The 18420-nt window shown below is 48.1% G+C and overlaps 1 protein-coding gene across 9 annotated transcripts in view; it reads right to left on the bottom strand.

Moving 5' to 3' along the window:
• RABGAP1L (RAB GTPase activating protein 1 like) overlaps positions 1-18420 on the bottom strand; it is a 530390-nt gene that overhangs the window by 176819 nt on the left and 335151 nt on the right. The window contains exon 1 of one of the 9 annotated variants that reach the window (XM_073356451.1): positions 18361-18378. The exons of the other annotated variants lie outside the window; for them this stretch is intronic. The gene's annotated coding sequence lies outside the window, so the exon portion shown is untranslated. Of the gene's footprint in view, positions 1-18360; positions 18379-18420 lie in introns of those variants that run through there. 9 annotated transcript variants of the gene reach the window in all.

The raw sequence follows: 18420 nt of genomic DNA, 5'->3' as shown, positions 1-18420 counted from the left end.
ACAACTGTAGCGCAATCTGAGGTGGGCTCTGGGTGTTAACGACGTACACAGCAGCAAATAAAGGGGCTGTGTTGGTAACAAAGGGGCAGCTAATATAGTATTCCTCATTTCAGAAATGTCATCACTATTGCCCACAATGTCATGTGTCACACTCACTAGCACGTTTCTCACGGTTGTAGCTCCAGGCAAGATGACAGGTTCTTAAAATATCAATGTGGTCTGAAAAACAACCATGCTTGCTCTTACTCATCTGAAGCAACCAGCTACAAGGAAAGGAAATAATTGCTTTTAAATATCATGATTAAATCTTCCAAATCAGGGGTTTCCAGTCTCATTTATACATTGTGGCATATGAAATCAAAACCATCTGGGTCTATCACACAGTATCTCAGTGGATGGGTTAGGGAGTCTCATGCACTCATATTTTCTTCTGCATTTATAGCTACCCTTGCTGGAAACTAGCTGTGGCACACAGATAATATCTTTTTATCTATATGGTTTACTAATCTTTTGGTTGTAACCAAGAGAGTAACCAGAACGGAGACCACAACAGCCCAGATCCATTCTTTTTATCATCTGCTCAAATGCACAGAGATTCACATCCTCAGTTAGATAAGGAAACAGATTTACTTAAACAACATAATACTAAAACTGAAACCTGATTACTAATTTTGACAAATTTAGCTGCTGAGGTTACAAGGTAGGAGAACTCCATAATGCTTAATAACTGTCAGGACCTGTCAGTCTAGTAAATGGATGCTAGTTTGGGTAAGTGTGTAATTAAAATTGGTCTCCTGGTCTACTAACCCCAAGCACTGGATCAATATAAAATGTTTTTTTGATTAAGAGTTAAAATGGAATGGATTCTGGACATGTCCTAACCAGTGCCAGGATTCGTTTAAAAAATAGAGTGTTAATTAAGAAAAAGCAATAAGGGAACATGTTTTTTTCATCTGAATTCCCACATGTCTACCAGTTTGTGGGTACTTAATCCCTTATTTATTTAGTACTTCCAAAAGTTGTTTCATATCTGCCTTTTAAAGGGCAGTGCCGTTCAGTAGCAAATACCCAAAGCAATAGTCAGTCATTTATTTTCAGCATTATAACAACATTCACTATTTTTTCACATTTTGAAGAAAAAATATTTCTATTTTTAATTTCTATTTCTATTTTAAACAGTAACACAAAACTAATAACAAGGGATAGACATTACAGAGGGTTCTATCTGTGGTCGGCAATAATTACGTAATAGTTAATTGGTTTAAAAATAGCAACAGCTAACTAGTTCAAAGAGATTTTAAAACAGGTATGTTCTACGTCAATTAAATTATTGTTAGCACATCCTGATACATAAAACAGGAAGTATTCGTGAGGTAAATGTTCCATTTTCATCATCAGATTTTCATTTCATGGCACAGAACTTGTAGATAGAAACATAAAACTGTGATAACAGATCAGACTAATGTTTCCTCTATTTCAGTATCCTACCAGATGCTTCAGAGGAAGGTGCAAAAAACCACAAAATGGATAATTATGGAGTAACATGCCCATCGGGGGAGTTTCTGCCTAACCTCAGGAAGTTAGAGGTTGGCTTATACTCTGAAGCATACGGATATACATCCCTTGTAATTTTTAAAATCTTCTCTTATGTAACTGTATGTTCTTACTGTTCACATAAATGTCTAACCCCTTTTAAATTCTTGATACACTCTTGGAACTCACTGCCACAAGATATCAAAACCACGAGTTCATGACACGTGTAAATAGTACGGAAAAGATTAAAAACTTTGGTAGTGACTAGTGATCAATTAAAGACATGACAGGCAGTCATATTTAGGCAGGATTAGGCAGCTGCTAGTTTGAGCATTAAGCCTTCTAGCCAGGGTAAAAGAGACTTGTGCTGCCAGGTCCCAAAGACACAATCATGAGGGCTTAGAGATTTTTTTCTTAAATGAAATATTTGATTCTGGAGAAATTAATACCATTTGCCCAGGAAAGTTTCATACTCATCCTAGGTGAGCGGATTTTTCAAGCTTCATATTTAGGATATTTCAAAATACAAGGTTTTGTTTTGGTTTTTTGTTGTTGTTCTTGTTCTTTTGTTTCAGTTGTTTTTTGTTCAGTAACTTGTAAAACTTTACATTGCAGAGCATCACAACAAGCTTTATTTCATCAATTTACCCTCAACAATAAGGGTGCTACCTACAGGGACCATCACAATATTATGCAACTAACAAGACCATCCACAGCAATTTTTCAAGGCAACATCCTTTTAGGAGCACCAAGGTTGTTTTTCCAGACCTCTTAAGACAAAATCATGCTCCCAGTGAAGTCAATGAGACTTTTATCATTTACTTGAATAGGAACAGGATTTGTCCTTTAATGACCTGGGACAATTTAGCAAACTTTTATGCTAGTATTCTGCTCTGACTGCTCTCAGAAATCTTTGCTTACTGTTGTAAGTGAAGAGTGAGATTCCTGCACCTTCCCCTCCCCCCCACAATGATATAGGAGTTTTTTAAATTAAAACAGACAGGCTGTAAGTCTCTACTGGGCAATCTTGTTCAACTCATTAATAACAAACAGAAACTGAGCCACCTCTACACGATCAATAAGCTTCTTTATAATGGCTATCAGTCTTCTAGAACTTGTAAGGGATTTTTCAAGTTATCACAACACCTATAGCACCTTTTGGGATCGACACAGCCTCCTAAAATAACACTTCTGATATGGAGTAGTCTGCTGATCCAAATAGAAGAATGCAGAAGTCTAGGGTCAACAGAAATGCTCTTTAAAAAAACTGTCATAGAAAATTGATTGAGATCCTAGCCCTTAACAGAATTAAGTAGACTTAAAAATTAGAAATATATTCATTTCAAAGGTGAACAGAAAGACTTCTGGCCTGAACTTAAACCCTCAGATTTCTGTGATTCTGCTGCTACTGTGGATGATGTCACTAACATGAAAGCAGGCTAAGGAATGCATCTCAAAGCTCCAAAGTGAGATGGACTTTGATCACTTTGCCTTCCCAATCAAGAAAATTGATTCAGACATGATAGCTCAGATCTCCCAAGGTTCCATTGTACTCAGAACCCATTAAACTTCAACATACTAACTAGGAAATGTGAAATTACAATCATATTGCCAATTTGCCTTAAACACAGCGAGTCAGTCACACTAAACTACAATAGATGACATTCAAATATCCTTCTATAGCTTCAGCTCTGGGAAGATCTGCATTTTTTCCAGAGCTCGCATTTACCCCCATCTTCACACCAGTATAGGCACACAACAGAACTACCCTCTTTCTGGCAAAAGTCATGGATGGAGCTTCCTTAGAATTGGGTAACAGCATCTTTCTCTCATCTGCCAGGGTCACTGGTGAACACCACAGCAGGCTCTCTCTCCCATGAGTAAGCACCAAGCACATTGAATGCAAAGGATACCCACAGACTGAGAGTCAACGGCAGGTTTGCAGGACTACTGCAATCCCAGCTAGCTTTTTATTATCTATTTTTGTGTCAGTTCCATATTTCTAAGGATGGTCTGAGGGATATGCCAACAATGTGTGATGAAGGAATTAAACCTTTATATTACCAAAGTTTTACTCTAACAGAACTGGCTTTAGATTATACTTGTATTAACAGAATTACACTGCACTTCAATGACACCGTACTTCCAGGGGCTGATTTTGAATTAAGTTTCTTTTTTCTGTGCAACAGTGGGTCTTATATAAGAATCTGAGCTCCTTGCCATTTCCTTATACACAGGCAGGCTCCCACCTAAAGCAGTGTCAAAGTGGGAGCAGTAGGGTTTTCACCTCTCTTTGCTTTGAACTGCCTTTTCTGACCCTCATATAATTCACCTCTCTTCTTCCTTCTGCTCTGCCCACAGCAAGAATCTGTATGTTGCTCTCATAATTGGGTTGCAGGAGAAAGCATATTGCACAGAAAAAGCAACACTGCTCTATCACCAACGGCTAGCGTATTCAAACAGACTGTGCACGCTGTAACATCGTCTGCTGGAGCCTTGGGAGCATCACCCCTGGAACTGTCTTCAGTCCCCAGGCAGCAGTGTGACTATCCCAAGGTTCCACCTGAGCTTGGAGCTGGGTCTCTCATTTAACAGCTTATAGCGCTGAGAGGTTAGGAAGTTATTTACTTCATGTTTGGTCTCTTAATAATTTTGGTTGTACAGTAATTTACAACTCTGCACCCAAATCAGTTGAACAGCTAATTGTATGTCCAGGTTGCAGAATAACAGTATTCCTACTATTTTATCTAACAAGCTGGGATATCTTGGCTACATCACATAATACACCCTCCCACACCACTGTGTTTACATAGAGCTATGATTATTGAATTATTTAATCCATTTATGAAGTACCCACTGCAAGGCATTTCAGTTTCACACAATAAGCCTCATGCAGAGCTGTAACTACAATCTGAGACCAGGAGAATGAAGAAATATTTCCAATCTCTTCAGGCAGGCCTCCTAGCACAATAAATCATTTATTTTCTTTCCAGCACTGTAGCTTCACAAACCTGACCTTTTAACAGGTGCAGTCTCAGCAGAAAATTCATATGTGAGAACAGCATTACTCTTTCCTAGCTGATGCACAGAGGGAGAGTCTTATTAATATGTATGTTGAAGAGGACAAGATAATATTACAAATTTGTTTTTGCTTGCAACAAGAAAATGTTTACACAATTGCTTTTCAATCCTAAAAAAACTAAAATTACATTTAAAAAAAAATCCTTAAACTGATACGGTGTGTGCTTTAAGCATCTCCACGGGCTGGCACAACAGGCTGCTGTAGGAGTCAGGCCTGCCCCCTGACTGGCAACAGAAATGAAGGCAGCAACTTTTCACACTGTAACTTATGGGGAACACTGGAGAGACCATTAAGAAAGTTGCAAGTGTGATGTTTTGGGATTCACCCAGGCCACTAAGGGATTGGGTCAGCCATGGCCAGCCTTAGGGATGGGCAAGGTGGGCGAACGCCCAGGGCACCATGTTCGGGGCGGGTGGGAACACGCCATCCAAGTGCTGCAAACTGGCAGGCCTGACCAGCCGTGCAGAGGGTGGGCGATGCCGTCTGGGGCTGCCAGCCTGGCAGGGAGGTGCAGGCACCAGGGTTTGACCTGCGGAGCCAGCAGGCCTCCCCCCTCTGGAGTCAGAGGGTCAACTTCTGGGTCCCCCCTTCCCATGGGCACAGTTGTCAGGGGGCATATGGCTGGGCTCATAAAAGCCTCCTTCTGCAGCCCTTCCTGCAGGCGATGGTGGGGGGAAGCCCTGGGAACCCATGGGGACCAGGAACTATGGGGGAGATGTGCCTGTGAGCACCAAGGATGGCAAAATAAAGTTCATCCAAGGCACCATTTTCCCTAAGGCCAGTCCTGCAGTCACCAACTGCCTTGTAGCCCAGGGTGTCTTGTGGCTGTGCAGCTTTGGTCCAGAGCTCTGACCCCAACCGCCTGCCAGCAGGACACAAGCCTCACGCTGGCTTTGCCCAACCTGGTTACTACTCCTGGCAGACAGACCTGAGTACCCTTCTAGCCCCAAATCACCCTACTGCAGGGACCAGCCCCTCTCACTGGACCCTCACCAAAAAAGTGTTAGGTTTGCTGCCTTTACAGACACAGTAAAACATTCCAACATGTTAGCTTTCTAGAAGCACACACTGTACAGATCTTACACACCACTGATGATTCATAATGAAAGCAAGAGCATTGATTAAATGATACCAAGTAAAAAGGATAAAGGTAGAGATGGTTACAAGCAAATAGTGAAAACATGCATTTAAAAGACTAAAACTGAATCTAGAATGATACAGTCTTTTTTCAAGATGGTTTCTCTAACTCAGTCTCCTTTCCAATTTTTACTGGCCAGGTCCTATCACAGAGTTCAAATCGCTTGGTTCCTTTGTCTCCTAAGGTGAAGGATAAAGATGGAGTCTCTCCCTTCTATCCCCAAAAGGATTGTCTTTGTCTAAAAAAATCAGGAAGGCCTCCTGGAGATTCAGTCTCCTTTGTCTCTCTGGGGTACAGGACCCATGGTAATTCTCCGTCTCTTGAATTCAGGATCAGGATAACCCGCACCAGTTTAGCTTGACAGCTTTGTTTATGGCTAATTTACAAATTGAGATAAACCCACATTCCTTTGTCTAGGACACACTTGTTTATCACCTTTACCTAGGCTAGGCTGTGTGGTCTTAGTAACATCAAAGAAAGGGAATTCATAACTTCATATATAGCATTAAACCATGCATTTTACAGTGATATTAATAACCAGCGTGTTATTAACTTTCACATGATACCTCCCAAGGCATATTTTGTCCAAACATTATTGCAGTAGTGTATAGGGTGTGAACACAGGGATGTCCAGCGTCACAGTAAGGATACGTGCTATGACAAAGTTCCTGCTCTACTTGGTGGGTCTTGCGCTTATTGGCGGATTTGCTTGCTTTGGAGCTTCACGGCAGCCCTCAACTTGGCCACTTTCTGAATTCACAGTCCAGGTCGATTCCTCCTGTGTCTGACCAGGAGTTGGGAGGATTTGGGGGGAACCCGGGCCTGCCCTCTACTCCGGGTTCCAGCCCAGGGCCCTGTGGAATGCAGCTGTCTAGAGTGCCTCCTCGAACAGCTGTGCGACAGCTACAACTCCCTGGGCTACTTCCCCATGGCCTCCTCTCAACACCTTCTTTATCCTCACCATAGGATCTTCCTCCAGGTGTCTGATAATGATGGTACACCTCAGTCCTCCAACAGTCCGCGTTCTCACTCTCAGCTCCTCGTGCTCCCAGCTCCTCTCACGCACACCACAGACTGAAGTGATCTCCTTTTTAAAACCCAGGTGCCCTGATTAGCCTGCCTTAATTGATTCTAGCAGCTTCTTAATTGGCTGCAGGTGTTCTAATCAGCCTGTCTTGTCTCCAAAAGGTTCCTAATTGTTCTGGAACCTTACCAGGGAAAAGGGACCTACTTAGCCTGGGGCTAATATGTCTGCCTTCTATTACTCTCCTATAGCCCTCTGGCCCGACCCTGTCACGGTGCATATAAAGAAGAAGAGAGCACTGAAGGAGAGGACACTGTATTGGAGTGAATCAGGAAAGAGGTTTGAAGGATAAACAAAGGAGAAACCAACTGGATAGCATTATGGAGCAGCTTTGCCACACTGAAGGGTGAGCCAAAGAGCAAACCGTCAAAATAGGCACATCATGCTATAAAAGTTACATGTCATGATAGCACGAATCAATACAGCGTTTCCACTACATTATCTCCTATAGCTAAGAGAGTCCAAAGGAAAGTACTTTGGGCATGAAGAGTACTAGCTGCGCCAGAAAAACAGCTTGTAATTCTCTCTTTGAGGCCCAAACACCCAAAGACATTGTCAATTGCTGCAATGGGATTGTTATTCCATTGTAAACCAACCAACTGCTGTGCTGAATAATTCATCCCCATTTCCACAAGCATAGTTAGGATTCAGAATAAACTATAAACTAGATGAGCAAAAAGAGAAAGCGTCAGCAATGAAAGGTGCCATGTCACAAATGACGTGGACCCTCCTCCAGTGCCTCAGTTTTTATTGGAAACATTGACACCCGCTTTGAGCCTGTGAAAAAGAGTTACCTTTTCCGTAACTGGTGTTCTTCGAGATGTGTTGCTCATGTCTATTCCACAATAAGTGTGCATGCTCACCACGTGCACCAGTGCCGGAAGTTTTTTTCCTAGCAGTACCCGTGGGGGGAAGCGACCCCTGGAGCGGCGCCTGCCTGGTGTTGTATAAGGGGAGCTACACGCTCAGTTCCTTCAGTTCCCCCCACCCTCAGTTCCTTCCTGCCGGACAACTCCGACAGAGTGGAAGGAGGGCAGGATGTGGAATAGATGTAAGCAACACATCTCAAAGAACACCAGTTACGGAAAAGGTAACCGTCTTTTCTTCTTCGAGTGATTGCTCATGTGTATTCCACAATAGGTGATTCTAAACTATATCTGTTGGAGGCGGGTAGGAGTTCACAAGTTCCCAGGATGGAGGACAGCCCTGCCGAACCCGGCGTCATCCCTGGTTTGGGGGACGATTGTATAGTGCGAGGTGAATGTGTGAACCGAAGACCACATGGCGGCCCTACAAATGTCCTGGATGGAAACGGGGGGGCACGAAGGCAGCCAACGAGGCCTGCGCCCAAGTCGAGTGTGCCCTCACAATGGGTGGCGGGGGGACACCAGCCAGCTCATAACAGGAATGGATGCACGAAAGGATTGGAAAGCTGCTGAGTGGAAATCGGCTGGCCCCTTGTGTGCTCAGCTGAGGTGACGAACAGTTGCGAGAACTTTCTGAACGGCTTGGTCCACTCGAGGTGGAAAGCCAGAGCCCGCCGCACATCGAGCTTGTGGAGACGGCACTCCTCACTGGACACGTGAGGCTTGGGGAAGAGAAGTGGTAGAAAAATGTCCTGACCCATGTGGTAGGCGGAGACCACCCTCGGGAGGAATGCGGAGTGTGGGCGGAGCTGGACTTGTCCTTATAGAACACCGTGTGCAGCAGCTCAGAAGTCAGGGCCCTGAGTTCCGAGACTCGCCTGGCCGACATGATTGCAACCAGGAAGGCTACCTTCCATGAGAGGTGAGAGCAGAAGCACATGGCCAGTGCTTCAAATGGGGACCCCGTGAGACGAGCCAACACCAGGTTTAGGTCCCACTGCGGGACCGGGGGTCTAGAATACGGAAAAAGACTGTCCAAACCCTTAAGGAACAGGCCAATCATAGCATGGGAAAATACCATGTGCCCTTGCACCGGTGGATGGAAGGCCAATATGGCTGCCAGGTGCACCTTTACTGACGAGGGCACCAGGCCCTGGGCCCTCAGGTGGAGGAGGTAATCAAGAATAAGCTGGATCGGGGCGGCCACAGGGGAGACACCCTGGTCCACCGCCCACCTAGAAAACCGGGACCACTTCGCCAAATAAGTGCAGCGAGTGGAGGGCCGTCTACTTTCGAGGAGGACATGCTGAACCTGTTCTGAGCATGTCCTTTCCTCTCCACCTAACCACTGAGCAGCCACGCCGTAGGGTAAAGAGCCGCTAGGCTGGGATGGAGGAGGCGGCCCTGGTCCTGAGAGAGCAGGTCTGGGCGGAGCGGCAACTGCCACAGCGGAGCTACCCCCAGGCCTGTGAGGGTCCCATACCAATGCTGCCTGGGCAATGCCGGGGCAATCAGGAGGACCCGGGCCTTGTCCGTCTTTATCTTCTCCAGGACCCTGCTGATTAGAGGGAACGGGGGAAAGGCGTAGAGAAGCCAGCCTAACCAGGACAGGATAAAGGCATCAGAGACAGCGCCCCTCCCCAAGCCCCCACTGGAGCAGAAGCGGGGGCATCACCAGTTCTGCTGAGTCGCAAATAGGTCCACCTGGGGAGTTCCCCACCTTCGGAAGAGCCGGTGGGCCACTCCAGGTGGAGGGACCTCCCATGTTGCGAGGAAAAGTCCCTGCTCAAGCAATCTGAACTCTCGTTCTGGGCTATCCCACAGCCTGAGGGCTTCGTGGCAGAGGATCAGGCCCCACATGGCCTGTTGATATAGGCCATGGAGGCCGTGTTGTCCATGAGGACCCTGACTACCTTGCCCTCCAGGTGCGAGCGGAAGGCCATAAATGCCAGCCGCACCGCCCTGAGCAACTTGACATTTATATGTAGGGTCAGGTCTTGAGCTGACCACAGGCCTTGGGTCTGAAATTTCCCCACATGGGCCCCCAACCCAGGTCCAACACATCGGACACTAGATCTGATGATGGGTCCCTGTCCCTGAACGGGACCCCTTGGAGCATGTTGTTTGGGGCGGACCACCACCGTAGGGAGGTGATCACAGAGTCTGGCACGGTGAGGACCTTGTCCATCCTGTTCATGGCCTGGGAGAACTTCGAGGCCAACCAGAGCTGGAGGGGCCTCATCCTGAGTCTGGCGTGACGGACCACATACGTGCACGCTGACATGTGACCCAAGAGCTGCAGGCAAACCCTGGCTGTTGTCACCGGGAACCTTGTGACCGAGTTGATGAGACCTTTCAGGGTCTCGAATCTGTCTGGCAGGAGAGAGGCCCTGGCCGACGCTGCATCCAGGGACGCCCCGATAAACTCCATGCGTTCGACTGGGACTAATGTGGACTTGGTGTTGTTTACCAACAGGCTCAAGGTGGTGCATGTGGACAGGAGGAGTGCCATGTGATCCCTCACCTGCAACCGGGAGGTGCCCTTGACAAGCCAATCGTCCAGATAGGGAAATATCTGGACCCCCCACTGTCTGAGGTAGGCCGCTACCACCAACATTCATTTTGTCAACACCCTGGGGGCAGTGGACAGACCAAACGGGAGGACCGTGAATTGGTAGTGATTCTGTCCCACCACGAAGGGAGGAGATGATGGAGGCCAGGGAAACCATGCGGAATTTGAGTTTCACCATGTACTGGTTCAGACCTCGCAGGTCCAGGATGGGCCTGAGCCCCTCTTTGGCCTTCGGGACAAGGAAATAACGGGAGTAATACCCCTTGCCCATGAACTCCTCAGGCACCGCTTGTATTGCTCCTACTCCTAGGAGCCGCCCCACCTCCTGCTCGAGCAGAGCTTCTTGCGAGGGGTCCCCCAAGAGGGATGGAGGCGGGTGGTAGTTGGGCAGGGAGGAAGTGAACTGGAGGGTGTAACCCCGGGGATGGTGTTGAGGACCCATCGGTCCGAGGTTAGCCGTGACCATTCTGGGAGGAAAGCACACAACCAGTTGGAGAAGGGGAGCTTTATTGGGGGTGGATCCCTGATGAGGACTGGCAGGGTGCCCCTGAGTGTCCTGTCAAAAGCACCTTTTCCCTGGCTGCTTGCCCTTGGAGGACCCAGGCTGGGGGGCACACTGAGACTGCCTCTGAGGGTATCTCTTAATAGTCCCGCTGCTTCTTATGGGCAGCCTCATACTTTGGGAGGGTGGCCTGGGCGGGAGTCTGCTGCGGCTTGAACTTAGGTTTTGCCGGAGCTGGGACATAGAGGCCCAGAGTCTGGAGGGTCGTGCGGAAGTCTTTCATACCATGCAGCCTTGTATCCGTTTCCGCCGCAAACAGAGCTTTCCCGTCAAACAGGAGATCCTGCATGGAAGACCATGCAACGCTGGACAGCCCAGAGAGCAGGAGCCATGACGCACGTCTCATGGACGCCACAGAGGCCATGAATTGTGTGGCCATGTCTGCAGCATCCGAGGCTGCCTGCAGGGACGCCCTAGCAGCTGCTGCCCTTTCCTCCACTAGTGCCCTGAACTCCTTTCTATCGTGCTCCAGGAGGGAGTCCTCAAACTTGGGCAGGGAGTCCCACAGATTGAATTCGTACCAGCCCAGGAGAGCCTGATGGTTTGCCACTTGTAACTGGAAGCTCAAAGATGAATAAATTTTCCTTCCGAAAGAGTCCAGTTTCCAAGAGTTCTTGTTCTTTGGGGTCGGAGCTGGCTGACTCTGCTGTTCCCTGTGGTTGACCGACTCGACCACCAGGGAGTTGGGCGCTGGGTGGGTATACAAGTACTCATGCCCCTTAGTGGGTACAAAATACTTGCGTTCCGCCTTCTTAGAGATGGGAGCCAACGAGGCCGGTATTTGCCACAGGGCATTTGAAATCTTAGCCACCTCTTCATGGAGGGGCAAGACTACCCTACCCGGTGCCGACAGGGACAGCACGTTAAACAGGGAATCGGAAGGCTCCTCCATCTCCTCTGCCTGGAGGTGGAGGCTTGCTGCCACCCTCTTTAAGAGTTCTTGATGGGCCCTGATGTCCTCCTGCGGGGTGGAGGAGGATGGGGCTGCAATCGCCTCCTCCAGGCAGGGCAAGGAGGCCGGTGCAGTGCTCTGGGTATCGGCTGGCACCGGAGGGTCCACCACCTGGTCGGACTCTGGGCACGGTGCCGAGGACATATGTCCCACCAACTCCTTTCTCGAGGGTCTGGAGAGGGAGGCCGACAGTGCTTCCGAAGCTCTGGCCACCGAGCGAGCTCCCATCGGGGGCTGCACCGGAGTCCATGGTGCCCACTGGTACCATTGGGCTGGCAACGATGCTCAGTGCCACTACACCTGCTGTGGTACCAGCGGAGCCGGCTGTTCGAGTTGGCTGGCCTGGCCCTTCGAAGGACGGCTACGAATGGAGGCCGGGCTGGCGTAATATCTACTGCTGTCTCTGGACCGGGAGGAGCGGCGGTGCCGGGATCTATATAGGCCACAGGACTGCAATCTTGAAGTGGAGAACTGGTACCGATGGTAACAGCTGCTCTGTGAACAGCCTCGATGGGCGGACCCACGACAGCGAGACGCCTGTGATCGACGCCCGGGGCCGTGATGTCTTGGTAGAGACTTGGAGCAGGAGTCAGAGCGGGAACAGCATCAACGACTGTGCCATGACCGACTGCAGTACCCCCTCTGAGACGAGGACTCTTGGTGACGCCTTCCGCAGTCCCATCAATATTCACTCCTTGAGGATGAGCGGTGCTGAGAGTCCCGGCCCGACGAAAACCAGCCAGACAGTCTGGTCGGCGTCGATCCCCTTGGACTCTGCCCCAAATGGTCGCTGGGCAGTGAACGGCATCGTGAAAGTTCCCTTGACCAAGACCGGTACCGAGCCAGAGGCGACTGCGGAGATGCTAGAGGTGGCTTGCCTCTGGAGCATGGGGCCGACATCGGCAGCGCTCTGGGCGCCAGCATGGACATAACATCCCAGGCTGGCTGGAGGGCTTCAGGCGTGGATGGCATCCAGAGAGGCCTGTTCCGAAGGGGCCGGGCTACTCCACTCAATGCGAGTCGGAGGCCCAGTGGGGACTGAGGACTGCCCGACATGGGCCTAGCCTCTGTTCCAGACTTTCCTCAGTGCCGCTGCGAAGAGGGAGTCTTTCTGGCCCTCTTGGCATGCCTCGTGGACGGGAAGCAGTGCCGACTGGTCGATGGCACCAGAAGGACGCCGTGTAGCGATGCCAGGTACCGGTTCGGAGCAGCGTGCCAGAGTTGGGGTCAGCGCCGACTCCATCAGGATAGCCCGGAGCCTAATGTCCCTTTCTCTTTTGGTCCAAGGCTTAAACGACTTGCAAATCTTGCACCTTTCGCTGATATGGGTTTCTCCCAAACACTGCAAACAGTCTGTGTGCGGGTCACTTCTTGGCATAGGACGCCTACAAGAGCTGCGCGACTTAAACCCCGGGGTACGGGGCATGCCCTGGCCCGGGCTCACCGACTAACTAAACAGCTAACTAACTACAGGTACTAATACCGAACGAACGAACAGCTCTGGGGACGAGCTACAGCAAAGCTGGAGCAGAGTACTTCCAACGCACCTTCACTGGTGGGAAGAAGGAACTGAGAGTGCAGCTCCCCTTATACCACGGCAGGCAGGCACCACTGCAGGGGTCGTGGGGGGCGCTCCCCGCTATGGGTACTGCTAGGGGAAAAACTTCCAGCACCGGTGCACATGACAAGCACGCACACTTATTGTAGAATACACATGAACAATCACTTGAAGAAGAATAAAACACAACCATGTTTGCAGAAACAGGTGAGTGCTGCATTTATTTTTGTTTGGTTCTTTGTACAATAAGGTTGTTAACCTAGACAAACTGGGATATTGATTTCTCTGCAACATATTTGATTCTTCCTATTAAAAAGTCACAGCAGTTGTTTCTACATCAAATAGGAGCTGTTTTAATCAGAAAATGAGAAAAAACAACATGCCTCAAATTAAATTGTGCAGTGCAGATACTCCAAACCAAAAAACTGAGAAGACTATTTCTGCCAATTGCTTTGTATCCCTATAGCGTAGTGCTTTAATTAGATGTGTAGGCATGGAAGTAGGTCACCAGCACTATTCCATTATACCCGGTGACACAGAGAATGAACTCTCCAAAAATAGCTCTAATTTTCATAACATTTACAAAAGTGCAAGAGTGCAAGAAATAAAAACTCTTTTTAGAAAACACTTGATCTATAAAAGACTAGCCAATCTGAAGCCCCCAAATGAGTCTTATATAGCCAGTAACTGCTGGTTCTTTTCTCATCACCATCTTCAGCCTTACAAGTTCATTTTTAGAGTCTTAATTTCATCACACAAATGTGCTGCAACAGAAAAATCTTCAAGTTTTCCTGATTTCCTTCTATTCTGAAGAGATTAAGAGAAGAAACAAGAACTGACAGTTCCATTAAAACATGGCAGTGAGCTTTTAAGACTTCCTTCTTATCTGACGGCTCTGATCATTTCTCATTTCACTGGGGCACAGAGAAACTCTCTCCTCTCCAGCTTTCGACTCTCCTATTGCAGAAAACAGAGACCCTTTCCTGGCGCTATTAAACAGCAGCATTCTTCAAATGTCTCCTGTTTTCACATTAAGAGAGCAGCAGGAGTGCACAGTATCTGTTAAAAGACTCTCTCTAATAAAAAGCTGCCAAGCCATTGCTTTCAGCACTGAAGGTTTTCATAAAATCATCTCTCTTATAAGCAAGTTCATTAACTTTTAAAAACAGTTCCTGTAAAACTTGACAAGGCTCTTGTACTGTGTAACCAACTCAGGACCAGATTAGATATAGGCACAATAGGCACATTCCCAGGGCCCTGGCTTGCAGAGACATGTGATGCTATCAGACTGAGTTCTGAGGTTTGTTTTTTTTAAATTATGTTTCTAGCCCTTATGGTACTGTCATCAGGTGGCTGTCTCCTAGGTGCCCCTTTGCGGCCTGAACAGCCCACAGCCTCGATTTCCCTCTTCCAGGCACCGATCGCCTGTCCATATTCTCCACCATATGTGATAAAGCGGTGTATGCCTGGCAGGTGTACCTGAAGCAGGCCAGCGCACTAGCCTCAGTTTCCTGTTTCTTCCAGAGTCCCCAGTAATTCCAAACAAGTTTTCCAAGTATAAATAGCTATTATCGGGGTTAATTTATTACAAAAGGTCCCACACCAACACAATTCAGATTTCCCCAGCACAGTCAGAACAGCACATTCATTCTTTCAAATCCCAACACACCACATACAGCTCTGAACATCTCTCACCACACCTCCCCCAGGTACGGCTCTGGTGTCTCACACGATGCCTTGCCCCAACCCCACTAGCTATGGTTCTTCTCTGCCCTGCTTCATTCTCAGGTCTGGCTCTAGATCTTACATGGAGACACCAGCAAGTTAATCATTCACCAGGATTCAGCCTGCTCTGGCCCTTCGGCTTCAGCTCTCTGGCTCAGAGAGCCAACAGGCATCTCCCTCCTCTGCTTGCAGCCTTCAGCCCTCTCCAGCCATCTCTGGGCATAGCTCTCTAACCTAGAGAAGTCTGTAGGTGACTCCCCCAATTTACTTCCTGCCTTCTGCTTTACCAGCCTGATTTGGCTCCACTGTTCACCAGTGAACTCTCCCTCCTTCAACGACATCCCCTTGCTAAAGCTCTCAACCTAGTCCTGCTCTTCTTATGAGCTTTTTCGCTGGACTCACTCCCTTTCTCAACTCTGGGTTCTGAGCTCTCGCTTGACTTTGGGCTGTCTCCCACTAGCGTGCACCTGGACTAGAACAGAATAATTGAGACCGATTTCATATAAAGGGCCAGTTATTCTGTTACAAGTGTGAATAAGAGCTTGAAAACATGACCCTGAGTGCAACTAATGCAATCATGTCTGCACAGAGCCTGAAGCAGAGGTAGGAGCAGCACTCACTGGGGCAGACCAAACTATTCTAGGAGGGCACTATGCCAATGTTTAAGGGGCACCCTTCCATTGCTCAGAGAGCCCTGCCAGTACTCTCAGCAAGGCTGGAGGGCCAGAGAGCAGCCAAAGTCAACAGTCCAGAGGAGAGGGAGCCTCCTGGTTCCTCCTTGAGGTAACAAGAGCAGCCTGGGGAAGAAGCAGGCTCCTGATGCAGGGGTCTGTATGAGCAAGAGCCCCAGTTACTGGGGGAGATGGAAAGGGTCATTGGTTCTGGCACTCAACAGGAGGTAGAAAGGGGGCCAAAGTCACTGTCACATCTCCCAGTGGTCTGAGGAAGGGAAGGTCCAGCATCTGCAGTCCTTAGCTGGCCTGGAGGAGCAGGGACCACTACTGTCTGCAATTTCCAGCTTTTGGGTCGGGGGGGGGTGGTATCCTCTACTTACTGCTCCTGAGAGAGGGGAGAGCCTGACATCTCTGGAGTTCCCAAGCTAGCTGGGTGGAAGCCTAGGGCTCCCCTCTCCCTTATTATTCCTTATTTTCGTCTAGGTGCCTACAAATTGCTTGTGTGATTATTTGCTCCATTATCTTTCCGGGTATCGAAGTTAAGCTGACTGGTCTACAATTCCCTGGGTTGTCCTTATTCCCTTTTTTATAGATCTAGACAAAGGCATTGGTTAGGTTGATGAATGCCATGAACAGTTCCTGGTGTTGCTCTCTGCACTTCTCCTGAATCAGTCAAGCCACAAAGATCATGTCAGTTGTGCCTTGGGATAGCCTGAAACCACATTGTGATTCAGGGAGGTGGAGGAGGTGGTTTAGTAGGATCCAGGCAAGGATCTTTCTTGCGATGGAGAGGAAGGCAATAGTTCCCACACAAAGATTTCTCCCCTTTTGTGAATACTGTAACAATGGGTAAGCCGCTTTTCCCTATCCGCAATGCCCTATGGAAGGTGCTGTGCAGGTTTGGCTGCCCACAGAAATTCATTTCCATCATATGACTACTCTATGATGGAGTGACTGCCACCATTCTGTGCAACAGCTCAGAGACAAAACCATTCATCATTCACACTGGTGTCAATCAGGGCTGTCATTGCTCCAACACTCTTCTCCATTGCCTTGCCGTGATCCGCAACCACCTTCCTGATGGAATCGGGATTGAGTATTGTAAGGATGGGCACCTCCTCAATCTCCAAATAAAATCTAAGATCACGAGAATTAGCATCACTGATCAGTATGCAGATGACTGCATCATTCTCGCACACACAGAGGCTGACCTACACCCTAAATCTTTTTGCAGATGCCTATCACAGCCTGGGTCTCCCTCTCAACATCAGGAAAACCAAGGTACTCTATCAGCCCTCATCTGCACAGACTACTCTTTGTACTCCACAAATCACCATCGGCAGAGAACTCCTGGAAAATGTGAACCATTTTCCATACCTTGGTAGCCACCTCTCCCAAACAGCCAGCACTGACCCAGAAATTGAATAAAGGATCTGCTGTGCCAGCACATCCTTCGGAAGACTACTAAAATGAGTCTTCAGCGATAGGGATCTGCTAACAGGCCCCAAGATCTTGGTTTACAAGGCAGTTGTCATCCCCACCTCTCTCTATGGGTGTGAGACCTGGGAAACCTACAGACGACATCTCAAGCAGCTGGAAAGGTTCCAGCACCACTGCCTCAGGAGGATTCTCAGGGTCAGCTGGGAAGACTGACACACCAACATCAGCGTGCTCTCTGCAGCCAACATCAGCAGTATAGAAGTGCAGGTCACAAAACATCAACTCTGTTGGGCTGTCCACTGTGTACGTATGTCTGACACTCTCCTCCCAAAGCAAGTAATCTTCTCTCAGTTAAGTCAAGGAAGAAGGCGCTCACAGAGGGCAGTGGAAGTGCTTCAAAGACATACTGAAAGTATATCTTAAAAAGGAAGGTATCAACCCAACAAACTCGGCGCAGAACAGAACACAGTGGCACCACACTATAGACCAAGCCACAGCTCATTTTGAGGAGAAGAGATGTGCTCATGAGACAGAGAAGTGACAAAGGAGGAAAGAAAGGGCACAACTGTCCAGTCAACAACTATGTCTCCTCCAAGATTACACCTGTCACTTCTGTGGGAAAATCTGCAGGGCATGTGTGACGAGTTGCCCCACTTCAGGGTGCCACCTGATGTGCTGAGATACCACTGAGCCCGCCTGTTCTGCTAGCATTGGCCCCTCTTGCTGAGCCAGGCTCTTAAACCTCTTGTAGCACGTACACAGGCAGGGCCACACCCACCTGCAGAAAAACACAGACACTCAGATTAGCTCTGGGAAGACTCAGTTTAAGGGACTTGCCTCAGCATTTAGGTGCCCACCTTCCTGAGAGTGCAGACCTAAAGGTATATTGTCTTGCACTGTATAAAACAATCTGCACAGTGCACGCTCATAAAAATTTGCCGTCTTCCTCAATATGAAGAGAGATATGAACCTTTTCGTGTCCCCTCCCCAGTTAAAAATTGCACAAACTGGGTTTAATAATAAACAAAACAAATTTATTAATTATAAAAGGCTGATTTTAAGTGGTTATAAGGGATAGCAAGCAGAATAAAGCAGATTATTAAGCAAATAAAACAAAACACAAAAACTAAGCTTGAGTCACTAAAGAAATTGACTACAAATAGTCATTTCTCACCTTAAATGTTGTTTCAGGCAGATTACAGAGATCCTTGAAAACGTGCTGCACTGGCCTGCA

This window comes from Lepidochelys kempii, chromosome 8 (assembly GCF_965140285.1).
Source record: "Lepidochelys kempii isolate rLepKem1 chromosome 8, rLepKem1.hap1, whole genome shotgun sequence".
Taxonomy (NCBI): Eukaryota; Metazoa; Chordata; order Testudines; family Cheloniidae; genus Lepidochelys; species Lepidochelys kempii.
Note: the sequence above shows the minus strand (reverse complement) of the source record. Positions and strands in the feature narration are given on the sequence as shown.